Consider the following 15,263-nt stretch of genomic DNA (forward strand, 5'->3'; position numbering starts at 1 on the left):
ATTTGTGACAGCATGGATGAACCTAGAGGGTCTTATGCTAAGTGAAACTAGAGAAAGACAAATACAACATGATTTCACTTTTATGTGGACTCCAAAAAATAAAACAAACAAAAAAACGGAAAGCAAAAACAGACCCATAAATACGGAGAACAAATTAATGGTTGCCAGAGGTGAGGAGGGTGAGGGGTGGGCAAAATGGGGGAAGAGCACTGGGAGATACCAGCTTCCAGCTATGGAATGAATAAGTCATGGGAATAAAAAGTACAGCATGAGGAATATAATTAATGGTATTGCAATAGCTTTGTGTGAGGACAGATGGAAGCTACACTTGTGGTGACAGACTTGTCAAATCACTATGTTATACACTTGAAACCAATAGAACATCGTGTGGAACTATACTTCAATTAAAAAAAGCTTCACAACCACTCTTCCCTCTGATGACCCCTTTCTCCCAAGCTCCAGACTAGTATTTCCAGTTATTTCCTATGGTCAACATTATCTTTCTGAAATGCAAACCTGATCCCTGATCTCCTGCTTATTAACTCATGCCCAGAATAAGGGCCATATTCTCTAACAATACAAGGTCCTATATGACCTGGTTCTACCCCTCTCTCATCATCCCCACCTCTACCTTACTCTACAGTGATGCTGGCCTATCCTATCAGCTGCCCAAATGTCTCCATTCTTTAGTCTCTAATGGTCTTCTCCTTATCTGTCAGGTAGACTCTTATTCGTGCTGACTCAAACGAAACACCACCTTGTCATAGAAAGAAGCCTTCTACAGTAGCCTGCCTCCAATATGGCCCCAAATGTTTCTACCTCCTGGTATTCACACCCTTGTGTAGGCCCTCTCCACACTGAGCCACAGCTAACCTCTGTGACCAATTATGGCAGCAGTGACCGTGTGTAACTTTCAAGGACAGGCCATAAATGGCATTGCAGCTTCCACCTTCGTCTCCTGAATCACTTGCTCTGGGGGAAAGTCAGCTGCCATGCTGTAAGGACACTCAAGGAGCCCCACGGAGAGACACCAACTTTGCAAGCCACTTCAGTGAACCACCTCGGAAGTAGATCCCCTAGTCCCTAGCCTTCAGATGACTGCAGGCCCAGCCAACATCCTAACAGCAATGTCATGAGAGACTCTCTTCTCTCATGAGCCAGAATCTCCCTACTGAGATGCTCCTGAATTTCTGACCCATAGAAACTAATAAGAGATAATAAATTATTATTTCTGCCTTAAGCCACTAAGTTTTAGGGTGATTTGTTATGCATCAAAGATAACTAATACACCTTCGTGACTCTTCTCTGCCTTCAGTTGAGGTTCTCTCCCTATGCTCCTATAAAGCCTTCTGAATAAGTCCATCACAGCACTTACCTCATAGCATTTTTATTCCTTTTTCTTTTTTGGCCAACTGACTCCACAAGACTAGACTGCATCTTGTTTCCCTCTGCATCCCTGGCACTCAGAAGTCTCTTAATAAACGTTTATTAGATAAATTAGACAAATGAATGAACATCAGCAAATGAAAAAAAGTAAATGTCACATTTCACACCACGGTAATAATTATTTATCCCATATTCTCCCTTTTTCTGGGTGTCTGGAAAACAGCAACCTCCCTACCACACCGACCCCACAGTTTTTGAGACTGCTTCCTTTACTCACTCTTTCTGACTACACAATTCTGGGAAGCTGTTTACATTTACATGCCTTCTCTCTGAGCCTAGTCGATTGGTTCCGGGTGAACACAGACCTGAACTGGACCAATCATTAACACTCAATAGCCACTGCCAAACATGGTGAGACCAGGCATGAGCACTTTTCCCAAAATGGCCTCATGGAGTCCCTTCTTAGAGGTATTGAATTTGAGACCCAGAGACCCACGGAGGTCAGCCCTTTTGATGATGGAAGCATTCATATATATACAAACACATATGAACATATATATATGTATAATTATATATATTTACATATATATGTATATAAACTATAAACATACATAAAACTGTTTTTTAAAATAGAATACTTGGGATGCGTGACTGGCGTAGTTGTTAGAGCATGTGGCTCTTGATCTTGGGGTCGTGAGTTCAAGCCCCATATTGGGCATGCAGCCTATTTAAAAATAAATAAAATAAAATACTCAGTGCTGGTAAGAACTAGTTTTGTGATAGAAAATTAGTTCACTCATGAATTGCTTATTCTCCTGGAAACTTAAGGAAAAAATGCCATAGAAGCAAAAAGGTATGTGCATGAAAATGTTTACTTCAGCATGAAGTAAATATGAAAATACATGAGGGGTGCCTGGGTGGCTCAGTCGTTAAGCGTCTGCCTTCTGCTCAGGTGATGATCCTGAGGTCCTGGGATCGAGCCCCACATCGGGCTCCCTGCTCCGCGGGAAGCCTGCTTCTCCCTCTCCCACTCCCCCTGCTTGTGTTCCCTCTCTCTCTGTCTCTCTGTCAAAATAAATAAAATCTTAAAAAAAAAAAAATACATAAAAACGGCAAAAACATGAAAATAATTTAAATGTCAAACATAGGGGAATTAATCGAATTTTGGGATAGTGACACAATAAAATGTGAGTCAATCATTTCATATTCCAACTAAGGACTCCCACGCCTGGCCAAGATGGAGTTACAAGGGCTGGGTTTACTTTCCCAACTTGAACAACTACAACAGAAAAATACATAAAACAATGGTTTTCAAACACTAGAAGACAGGCAGCACAGGACAGTGAACCTTGAGAGAGAGAAAATGAATGAGGTGAACCCTATGATCACCCCAGTTCCTACCTGGAGAGAGTCTGCAGGCTGGCCCAGGAGACAAGAGTGGAGAGCTAGAGACGGCCAGAGTAGAACAGAAATAGAGAAGGGAAGCTTGCACAGAGAACTTCAGAAATTTGCAGAGGGTAACCCCAATCTTTATCTGAATACTGGTCAGAGCATGTGTGTGAGGAATATACCCAAGGTTGGGGAAAGAAAAACCTGAAAGGAACATGAGGAATACCTGAAGCTCCCCCCACTGTGTCATCGTAATACATTCCCCCTTTTATATATCATGGAATGCAATTTGCTAAAATTGGGTTAAGAATTTCTGCATCTGGGGCACCTGGGTGGCTCAGTCGTTAAGTGTCTGCCTTCGACTCAGGTCATGATCCCAGGGTCCTGGGATCGAGCCCCGCATCGGGCTCCCTGCTCCGCGGGAAGCCTGTTTCCCCTCTCCCACTCCCCCTGCTTGTGTTCCCTCTCTCGCTGTGTCTCTGTCAAATAAATATAATCTTAAAAAAAAAATTTCTACATCTATGTATGAAGGACATATGTCCAAGTTTTATTTCCTAGTAATGCCTTTTTTTGGTTTTGGTATCAGGACAATGTTTGCTTTACAGAATGGTATTACTTCTTTCTTAAATGTTAAATAAAAATCACCAATGAAGCCTTCTGTGCCTGGAGTTTTCTTTGTGGAAAGGTTTCCAAGTATAATTTATTTAACAGAGTTAAGGCGATTCTGATGGTCTTTTTCTTCTTGAGTGAGCTTTGGTAGTTTGTGCACTTTCAAGGAATTTGTCCATTATCTAAGTTGTTGAATTTATTGCTGAATTTAATGCAAAGTATGCAAAGAACAAAAAAAATCATAGGTAACAAAGATAACTACAGAAATCAGTTAAATGGAAACAAATATAGAGGAAAAACGAATGAAACCAAAATCTGCTCCTTTGAGAAGATCAATAAAATCAATAAACCTCTGACAGAGTGAACCAGAAAAAAAGTGAGAAGACACAGATTATCAAAATCAGGAATGAAAGAGGATATATTCACTACAGATCCTAGAGGCAGTAAAAGGATAATAAAAGAATATTATGAACATTTTATGCCAATAAGTTCCGCAATGCATAAAAAGAACAATACCATCATGACCAAGTGGCATTTATCTTGAGAATGCAAGACTTGTTCAATATTTAAAAATCAATCAATGCAATTAAGCATATCAATAGACTAAAGAAGAAAAAGTATATGACTATCTCAACAGATACAGAAAAAGTATTTGATAAAAGGCAACATTCATTCATGATAAAAACTCTCAACAAACTAGAAAAAGGAAATTTCCTTCACTTAATAAAGGATATCTACAAAAATCTTTTTTTTTTTTTAAGATTTTATTTATTTATTTGAGAGAGAGAGAGAATGAGAGACAGAGAGCATGAGAAGGAGGAAGGTCAGAGGGAGAAGCAGACTCCCTGCTGAGCAGGGAGCCCGATGCGGGACTCGATCCCGGGACTCCAGGATCATGACCTGAGCCAAAGGCAGTCGCTTAACCAACTGAGCCACCCAGGCGTCCCTATCTACAAAAATCTTAACAGTTAACATCTTAATGGTGAAAGGAGTGCCTTTCAAGGGTGGCTTAGTTGGTTAAGAGTCCAACTCTTGATATCTGCTCAGGTCATGATCTCAGAGTTGTGGGATAGAGCCCCGTGTCAGGCTCAGCAGTCGGCATGGAGTCTGCTTGAGATCTTCTCTCTCCCTCTGCCTCTGCCCCTCTCCCTACTTGCACATGCATGCGTGCTCTCTCTCTCTCAATAAATAAAATCTTTTAAAAAAAAATCTTAAGGATGAAAGACTGAATGCTTTGCCCCTAAGACTGGGAACAAGGAAAGGATGCAATATATTTTCAATTAAAATCCCAGAAGGATTTCTGGAGAAACTGACAAGCTGATTCCAAAATTTAAATGAATGAGCAAAAGAATTAGACTACTCAAAATAATTTTGAAAAAGCAGAAAGCTGGAGAACTCACACTACCTGATTTCAATATTTACTATAAAGCTACAGCACAGTGTGGCACTGGCAAAATGACAGATACAGAACAATGGAAGAGAATAAGCAATTCAGAAATAGACCCATACATATTGCCAATTAATGTTATGGGTTGAATTGTGTTCCTAAAAGAAGGTATGTTGATGTCCTAACCCCCAATACTTCAGAGTGTGCCTATTTAGAAATTGGGTCTTTGTAATTTAACCAACTTAAGATGACATTAAGGTGAGCCCTAGTTCAAGGACTACTGTCCTTGTAAAAAAGGGGAAATGTGGACATAGACATACACAGAGGGAAGACAATGAGAAGAGATACAGGGAGAACACCAATGTGAAGCAGAGACAGGAACTACGCTGTAACAAGCCAAGGAAGCTGGAAGAGGCAAAGAAAGATCCTTCCTCTACAGGTTTCAGAGTGAGCAAGGCCCTGATGACACCCTGATTTCAGACTTCTGGCCTCTAAAACTGTGAGATAATATTATTGTCATTCTGAATCACCCGGATTGTGATACTCTTATTATGGCAGCCCTAGAAATGATTACAATTAATTTTCAGCAAAAATATAAAGATAATACAATGGAGGAGGGCGCCTGGGTGGCTCAGATGGTTAAGCGTCTGCCTTCGGCTCAGGTCATGATCCCAGGGTCCTGGGATCAAGTCCCGCATCGGGCTCCCTGCTCCTTGGGAGCCTGCTTCTCCCTCTGCCTCTCTCTCTCGCTCTGTCTCTCATGAATAAATAAATAAAATCTTTAAAAAAAAAAAAAAGGTAATACAATGGAGGAGGGATAGTCTTTTCAACAAATGGTCCTAGAAAAATTGGATAGCCATTTGCAAAAAAAAATTACCCTTAATCCATACCTCACACCACATACAAAAAAATTAACTCAAAATGGATCACAGGCCTAAATGTAAAACCTAACAATAAAACTTCTACTTTTTTTAAAAAGATTTATTTATTTATTTATTTTAGAGACAGAGAGACAGAGAGAGCACAGGGTGGAGGAGCAGACAGGGTCTCAAGCCGACTGCACTGAGCATAGAGCCCAGTGCGGGGCTTGATCTCACCACCACGAGATCATGACCTGAGCTGAAACCAAGAGTCAGATGCTCAACCAACTGTGCCACCCAGTTACCCCTATTTGTTTTTTAAGTAAGCTCTAAGCCCAATGTAGGGCTCAAACTCATGACCCTGAGATGAGGAGTTGCATACTCTATCGACTGAGCCAGCCAGATGCCCTGAACACTAAAACTTCTAGAAGAAAACATAGGAAAAAATGTTTGTGACCTTTGTTAGGCAAAGATTACTTAGATTTTAAACTAAGAGCATGATATATAAATGAAGAAAAAGATAAATTGGACTTTATCAAATCAAAGCCACGGATGGTAAATATTTTCAAATCACATATTTGATAAAGGACTTGTATCCAGAATATTAGGAATTCTCAAAACTAAGTAAGCAAAAACATGGGCGCCTGGGTGGCTCAGTTGGTTAAGCGATTGCCTTCAGCTCAGGTCATGATCCTGGAGTCCCTGGATCGAGTCCCGCATGGGGCTTCCTGCTCGGCGGGGAGTCTGCTTCTCCCTCTGACCCTCCCCTCTCTCATGTGCTCTCTCTCATTCTCTCTCTCTCAAAAAAAAAAAAAAAAATCTTTAAAAAAAAAAAATAAGTAAGCAAAAACAAACAAAAAAAACAATTTAAAAAGGGAGGGGCAAAGATTCAAACAAACATTTTCAGGGGTGCTTGGCTGGCTCTGTAGGAACAGCATGAGACTCTTGATCTCCAGGTTGTGAGTTTGAGCCCCACAATGGGTGTAGAGATCATTTAAATGAATAGATAAAAAGAAACATTTTCAAATTAGATATACAGATGACAAGTGTGCAGAAAAATACTCAACATCATTAGTCACTAGGGAAATGCAAATTAAAACCACAATGAGATATTACCACACACATATTAAATTGTTAAAATAAAAAACCATGGGTGCCTGGGTGGCTCAGTTGGTTAAGCGACTGCCTTCGGCTTAGGTCATGATCCTGGAGTCCCTGGATCGGGTCCCACATCAGGCTCCCTGCTCGGCAGGGAGCCTGCTTCTCCCTCTAACCCTCCCCCCTCTCATGTACTCTCTCTCTCTCTCTCATTCTCGCTCTCTCAAATAAATAAATAAATCTTAAAAAAAAAAAAAACACTACCACAAACAAAACCTAACAATATCAAGTGCTGATGAGGATGCAGAGCAACTAGAACTCTCACACTGCTGGTGGGAATGCAAAATGGTACAGCAATTTTGGAAGAGTTTGGAAGTTTCTTATAAAGCTAAACATAACTTATATAATCCCAAAATCCTACTCCTAGGTATATTTCTTTAAGTGAAATGAAAACTTTAGCTTACCCCAAAAATCTGTGTATAAATGTTTACAGCAGCTTTATCCACAATTGCCAAAATCTGAAAACAACCCAAATGTCCTTTAACTGATAAATAAAGAACTGTGATACATCCATATAATGGATTACTAATCAGTGAAAAAAACAAAAAAAAAACCAAACCCAAAGAAACAAATACTGACACACTCAACAACACAGATGATTTTCAAATGTATTATGCTAAAGAAAAGAAGTCAGATTGAAAAAGATACATACTGCAGGATTCCATCTTTAGGACACCCCGGAAAAAGCAAACTATAGGTACAGAAAACAGACTAGTAGTTTCTACAGGATGGGGGTAGGAGGAAGAGTTAACTACTTAGCTATACAAGGTAATTTTGGGAGCTGAGAGAACTGTTCTATATGTTGATTGTTGGTAATATGTATTTGTCAGAGCTTGCAGAACTGTACACTAAAAGGAGTGAATTTTATCATATGTAAATTATACCTTAATAACATAAAAGAAGAGAAGAAACATTATGCTTAATCAAAGAAACCAGACACAAGAGTATAAAAATTCCAATTGTGGGGACTAAAGAAATATGTATACTATTTATTATCTAACATTAAGTGAAAACATTATAATGCCGCATGCACACCCAGAAATGTGTAAATCCTTCAGTCACGCACTCCCCAAATATTTCTCCAACACATATTATGTGCTAAGGCAGCAATGATTTACAATCTAGAGGGGTAAATCAAACAGAAAACAAACATATGGACAAATGAGAATTCCCAAGTGTGGGAGGTTCTCTGAATAATACAAAAGGCTGATGTGATATAGAATCCAGGGAAGGAATCTCTGAAGTACTATTTGGGTTGATACCTGAAGGGCAGGAAACCAGTCTTGCAAAGATCTGGCAGTGGAGAGTCATGGACAGAAAGAATGACAAATCCAAACGCTCTGCTCTGATGTGGGTAAGACCTTGGAGGAACAGAAAGGAGCAGCACTTGATATGTGAGAGTTCTAGTTGCTCTGCATCCTCATCAGCACTTGATATACACTGCTTCAGTGTAACTGAAACACAATGAACAAGAGGGGCAATGGTAAGAGGAAATGGGAGAGTTAGAAGCACCCAGATCACTAAGGGACTGTAGGTCGCGGTAAAGGATTTAGATTTTAAGGACAATGGGAATCCGCAAGGGCCCCAGATGTGCTGTTGTGTGGCCAATGGCCTGTAGAGAGACAAGCATTGGTGCAGGGAGACAAGTGAGAAAGGGCAAGATCCAGGAAACAGATGATGGTAGTGATGAGAGTGGAGACAGATGAAGAGAAGTGAATGGACTCAGGACAGAAACACAGGAAGAACCAACAAGCCTCGCTACCGGGCGGGATGTGACGAACAAAGAAAGGGAGCAAGCAAAAGTGAGGCCTAGGTTTCTGGTCTGAATCCTGGGATTATGAGGATGCCATTTACTTATACCGAGGAGAGTGGAAAAGAAACAGGTTTGAGAGAAGAAGGGATTACAAGTTGAGGGATAATGTAAATGTTTCTTAGATATCCAACTGGAGACAGTAAGTAGGCAACTGGATATAAAAGTATACATCTCCAGGGAACTATCAGAAATAAAGAGATAAATCTGGGAGTCTTTCATTCATCTATCCAACCAACAAATTTTTTTGAGCAACTACTATGTGCCAGACACTGTTCCATGTGCTAGGGAGTAAACAAGTGCTAGCATGTAAAACAAGACAGACAAAATTCTTGCTTCTCTGAACCTGCAGTTTTCTCATCTGTAAAAGGGGATGACAAATGAGAAAAAGTAAATAAATACTTATCACAATACCTGGCACATAGTATGCGCTTACTAAATGCCAGGTTTTAATATTGGTGACAGAAAACAGACAATAAATAAATAAATGAATAAGGTAATTTCAGAGTAATAATATATGCTATGAAGAAAATAACTCAAACTAATAGGTTTCAGAGTGACACATATAGGGGCAGAAGGGCTACTTTTGAGGGGTGGTCAGAGAAGGCCTGAGGAAATGACATTTCATCTGACACCACAGAGATAAGGAACCAGCTCTGCAGAGACCCAGAAGGGACAGCCCAAGCAGAAGAAATGGCTTGTTCAAGGGTCTTAAAGAACAACAAGAGTTTATTTATTTATTTATTTATTTTTATTTTTTAATTAATTTATTTATTTATTTGACAGAGAGAGAGATAGCGAGAGCAGGAACACAAGCAGGGGGAGTGGGAGAGGGAGAAGCAGGCTTCCTGCCGAGCAAGGAGCCCGATGTGGGACTCGATCCCAGAACCCTGGGATCATGACCTGAGCCGAAGGCAGACGCTTAACGACTGAGCCACCCAGGCGCCCACAACAAGAGTTTATTACACTGGAGAAGTAACAGGCCAGTGTGTCGGAGGCAGAGTGATGAGGGGAACAGAGCAGACAGCACTGGAGAGGCAGGTGGGAACTAGCCTACAGGGGGCCTACTACCCATGGCAAAAATGCTAGATTTTATTTTAATGGGAAGCAACTGGAAAGCTTTGAGCAGGGGTATGACATGGTCTGACTTAGGTTTCAAAGAAATCACATTGGTTGCTTTGTGAAGAATGAACTACAGACGGGTTAAGGATGGAAGCTATTACAGTTATCCAGGTGAGAGACAGTATCTCTGACTAAAGTAGTTGGAAGTGGTGACAAGTAAGTAGATTCTGGATATAATCTGGAGGTGCAGAGGCAGATAACAGAAATAAAGAATAAAGAAAGAAATCAATGATGACTTCTGGGTTTTGTGTAGGTCCTATTAACGAAGATGAGGGAAGACTCAGGGGAGAGCAAGTTTCAGGGTCAGGAATCAAGAGATCTGCTTTGGTCATGCTAAGTCAGGATGTCCATTAGACCTCTAAGTGGAGATGTCAAGTAAACAATTGCATATAGGAATATAAAGTTCACAGAAGTCAGAACTACATCTGGGAATCATTAGGACTAGATGTCATGGCCAAGGAGAGTGCAGAATAGGGAGCCTAGAACCAAATCTTGGAACATTCCAATACTTAGAGGTTAGGCAGGAAAGGGAACAGGAAATAAAATTTGAGGAGTGGCCAGTGTAGTCGAAGGAACACTAGTAGTGTGTAGTGCTGTAGAAATCAAGAGGAGAAGAGAGCATCAGTGCCATGTACCACCTAGAGGTCAAGTGGTATGAGGACAGAGAATGGGTTGCTGGTTCTGCAAGCTGGAGGTTTTTGGTAATCTTGACAAGAGTTTTAAGTTTTAATGGTGAAGGTGAAAGTCCAATTTGAGTGAGTTGTAGAGAGAACAGAAAAGTAGAGTCATCAGCATCAAGATAGTACATGATTTCACCCATTTAAAATACAATACCTACATGTTGAAGGTACTATAAATATGAATATTGCTGGGTTAGGTGGTAGGACTATGGGGCTTATTGGTCTCGATTTTTAATGTTTTCTTTTTTGAAAAAATACAGAGGTATTGCTTAAAAATAATTATATCACCTAAAAACTTGTACCTGAATATTCAAAGCCACATTATTTATAACAACCCAAAGTGGAAATAATCCAAATGTCCATCAATGGATGCATGGATAAACAAAGTGGATATATCCATGTAATGGAATATTACTCAGCCATAAAAAGAAATGAAGTACTGGGGCACCTGGGTGGCTCAGTCGGTTAAGCGGCTGCTTTCGGCTCAGGTCATGATCCCAGGGTCCTGGGACTGAGCCCCACATCGGGCTCCCTGCTCAGTGGAGAGTCTGCTTCTCCCTCTCCCTCTGCCTGCCTCTCTGCCTACTTGTGCTCTCGATCTCTCTGTCAAATAAATAAATAAAATCTTAAAAAAAAAAAAGAAATGAAGTACTGATACAGACTACAACATGAAACTTGAAAACATGCTCAGTGAAAGAATCCAGTCACCAGTCACAAAAGACCATGTACTGTATGTTTCCATTTCTATGAAATGCCCAGTATGGGCAAATCCATAGAGATAGGAAGTAGATTAGTGGTTGCCAGGGGCTGGAGGGAGGGGGAAATGGGGAGTGACTGCTAATGGCTGTGGGTTTTCTTTTGGGGATGATGAAAATATTCTGGAATTAGACAACAGTGATAGTTGCACGTCACAGTGAATATACTAAAAACCTCTGAATTGTTAAGTTTAAAAGGGTGACTTTTAGGGCACCTGGCTGGCTCAGGAGGTGAAGTGACTCTTGGTCTCAGGATTTGAGTTTGAGCCCCATGCTGCATGTAGAAATTACTTAAAAACTAAAATCTTTTGGGGTGCCTGGGTGGCTCAGTCATTAAGCGTCTGCCTTCGGCTCAGGTCATGATCGAGCCCCACATTGGGCTCTCTGCTCGGCAGGAAGCCTGCTTCTCCCTCTCCCACTCCCCCTGCTTGTGTTCCCTCTCTCTGTCAAATAAATAAATAAAATCTTTAAAAAAAAACCCTAAAATCTTTTTTAAGAAGTGATTTTTAGGGGCGCCTGGGTGGCTCAGTTGGTTAAGCGACTGCCTTCGGCTCAGGTCATGATCCTGGAGTCCCGGGATCGAGTCCCGCATTGGGCTCCCTGCTGAGTGGTGAGTCTGCTTCTCCCTCTGACCCTCCCCGCCATGTGCTCTCTCTCATTCTCGCTCTCTCAAATAAATAAAATCTTTTTTTTTTTTTTATATTTTTTTAAAGATTTTTATTTATTTATTCATGAGAGACAGAGAGAGAGAGGCAGAGGGAGAAGCAGGCTCCCAAGAAGCAGAGAGCCCGATGCGGGACTCGATCCCAGGACCCTGGGATCATGACCTGAGCCGAAGGCAGACGCTTAACCATCTGAGCCACCCAGGCGCCCTCAAATAAATAAAATCTTAAAAAAAAAAAAACTATTAAAAAAAATGATTATTATGGTGCATGAATTATATCTTAATTTTAAAAATTACCGTTTCGTATAGTGGAACCCTGAGTACTAAGGAAGTGTCCTCCATGAGCTCTGAGGTCCACAAATGGAGCCTTGAACTTAGAGCAGCTATGCAGCTTCTCTAAATCTTGCCTTCCTTTTCCTCCAACAGAAATACTACTTATTACCTCAAATTACCCATCTATGCAGGGATTTAATGTTTACACAAAACCATAAAAAGCAAAAGTGAAAAAAAGGTGCAAACTATTAGAAATAGCTTATCTATAACTGTGAAAAGGATCCCTTTCTCTCTCATTTGTAACTAACACTTTACTAACACTGCTCAGCATGAATTTGACATCTTAGCATCTTAGCAACCTGCGAAGTTAGGAACTCCCTAAGTTGCTAAAAGGTAAAAATCTGTCATCTTTCAAGTTACTGTAGCAAGTTTCCCCCCAATAATCTAAGTAATCACTGGAAAAACAACTGACAATATTTTAAAAATCAGATTTCCAAGGCACCAGGTTTTTGTTGTTGTTTTGTTGTTTTGAAGGCTAAACCAAATCCCCAGGTGTCTGACTTCACTTGGGGCCGCCTAGCTTTCTATTACATTCAAGTGCAACACTTTCCAAAGGCAAAGCCACTGAAAGCAGTTTAAAGGAAAAAAGATGCTTATAAACCAGGGGACTAGAAAAGTACAGCAATTTGCAGGATAGGCTGTAAAGGAAAAATGCTATTTCCACATCCAAAACTTTTATAGAGATATTTCCCTGTCGCCTGAATTTTCTCCACAGTTCAGGAACCACAACCTGAGCTGGGGTCAGGTGGGACACTGGCTATTAGAGCCAAAGGCTCAGGAACGCTTCTTTCCAACGCCTCTGGGCATTTTGCACAAGATCATTCTTTTCTACTGAGAACACAGTAAGGTGCAAACACAAATGATAAACTGTAGCAGGATAAATTTGAGCTTCAGGTCAGAGGAAAATCTCTGGGGTATAAACACAGTCACTGGGTTTCTCATGGGAAGGGAAGTTCTGCACTCTGAGTTTTGTACGTATGCAACATTAATGGAAATCAAAATTTAAAAAAATTCTGCCACAAGTCTGCCACTTCAATAAATAATTTTCTTCCCTTCTATGTTCTCTTTTGGTTTTTCCCTATATATGCCCTATGTTCTCTTTTGGTATTTCCCTATATATAACATTATAGATTCTAAAATATTTTTCTCTACTGAACACTAAATAATCAGCATTTTCCCCAGTAACCATGCAGTTTTTATAGTGATATAGTCTGTAACTGACTGATCTAGTCACCTGTTGATAAATTTAAGCACCTAGGAGCAATATCTGCATTAAAAACAATGCTGTGAGGAACTCTCCCTTTGAAAAACTTTTAAATGAAATTAATGAATCTGTCTCATTTGGGAGAGGATTTGGATTTTTGAAAATCTGCTTTTTCTAAAGTGTCAGCTTTATAAAAAGAAATCAAAGGATGAGATTAGGTTAATAACAGATTATTGATATTAGAGTTTAATATGGTGCCTTTGAAGCAAGGTAATTAACCCAATGACCCCTACACTTAAAGTTTTACAATATTATAATTATAGCACAGTGAGGAATTACTCTTTTAGTAGTTGGCTCCAGAATGCTTCCCGGAGAGGGGGTTTATCTTCGTTTTGGAAAATACTTTGATAAGCTCCTTAAAGGTGGCCTAAAGGCATAGAAGAAAGAAGAGATCTATCAATTGCCTAGCAAAAGAAATGAATAGAAATTTGGAGGCAGGGGAGAACAGAACTAGAAGTGGCCTGGACCATAAAAAGGAGGGGAAGAGAAGTCCAAAACCAAGGTGAGGAGCTGCATCCTTTGGAACAAAGTGACCTATGAGACATTAACACTCAGTATGCCTGGGGTGGGGAGGTCTGGAGGGTGAGGACCGAATGCCTCTTCAGGAAAGGACAATCCAAAACCCAAATGAAGTTTGTGTTGTTGAAGGGTAAAATCCCTTTGCCATCCCCTGTTTTCGGTAAAGCCTGCCCTACTTGTAAGAGCCTTGAAGGTGGTTTGGGGGAAAACCAAATAAAAGGTCTACAAGTAGTAATAAAAAGTAATAGTTCCTACTGTACAGAGATGTTATAAGGACTAAATAGTTAAATTTGAAAAATCTGGGGGAGGGTGTTGGAATTTTCAAGTAATGTGGGCTTATAGGGCCTGCGTCCATTTTATTAAAATTTCAAGTTAATGGATTTCAGCTGATTATGTAACACAAAAGTTTTATGTATCTCATTTCCTTAGATTTATATATAAAATAACTACCTTTTAAAAATTCAAGCTACATTTCAACAATATCGTGGAGTTTATGGCTCCCTAATTTTACAATGTTGTTCCATTTCCCTTAAATAATCTCAACCCGTGGTTCTCAAACTGTGGAGCGCATCATAATCATCATCTGGAGGACTTTTTAAAACCCAAAAAGCTGATTCTTTTTTTTTTTTTTTTAAGATTTCATTTTATTTATTCATTTGAAAGAGCGCACACAAGCAGGGGGAAAGGCAGAGGGAGAGGAAGAGCAGACTCCCCTCTGAGCTGGGAGCCCGACATGGAGCTCGATCCCAGGACCTGGAGATCATGACGTGAGCTGAAGGCAGATGCTTAACCATCTCAACCACCCACGCACCCTAAGATTTTATTTTTAAGTAATCTCTATACCCAATGTGGGGCTCGAACCTACAACCCCAAGATCAAGAATTGCATGCTCTAATGATTCAGCCAGCCAGGCACCCCTTTTTAAAAGCTGAATTTTTTAATCTGAAGGTCTGAGTAGAATGAGACTGTTCCATTCTTACAAGTTCCCAGGTGATGTTGATGCTGTGGTCCAGGGAACACACTTTTGAGAACCACTGGGCTAAAACTACCCTTTGACCATTCTTTCAAATTCTAGTTCAGATGTGACCTCCTGGAACACCTTCCCCTTCCAACTTCCATGCTCCCTACCTCCCTTCTCTGATAAAACTAGTCATTGTACATGCTCCTGCTGTTATTTCATACTGCACTGTAATTTACGTATGTACATATCTGCCCTATATCTGGTGCCTAGAGCCTGACCCATGGCAGCTGCTGACTGTATGAGGAGGGGATACCATGCTCCTGGAAGATCCCCATGTACAACATGCTCCTTTGTAAGTTCCTGTGC

At 40.5% G+C, this 15,263-nt stretch overlaps 1 protein-coding gene across 4 annotated transcripts in view; it reads right to left on the reverse strand.

The window, feature by feature from the left end:
- Nucleotides 1-15,263, reverse strand: part of SGSM3 (small G protein signaling modulator 3) — a 50,359-nt gene that overhangs the window by 15,217 nt on the left and 19,879 nt on the right. Inside the window, exon 2 of one of the 4 annotated variants that reach the window (XM_064590575.1) lies at nt 8,052-8,243. The exons of the other annotated variants lie outside the window; for them this stretch is intronic. The gene's annotated coding sequence lies outside the window, so the exon portion shown is untranslated. The remainder of the gene's footprint in view (nt 1-8,051; nt 8,244-15,263) is intronic. 4 annotated transcript variants of the gene reach the window in all.

This window comes from Mirounga angustirostris, unplaced genomic scaffold, assembly GCF_029215605.1.
Source record: "Mirounga angustirostris isolate CCGP_5_RB_7025 unplaced genomic scaffold, mMirAng1.0.hap1 SCAF_5, whole genome shotgun sequence".
NCBI classification, from domain to species: Eukaryota; Metazoa; Chordata; class Mammalia; order Carnivora; family Phocidae; genus Mirounga; species Mirounga angustirostris.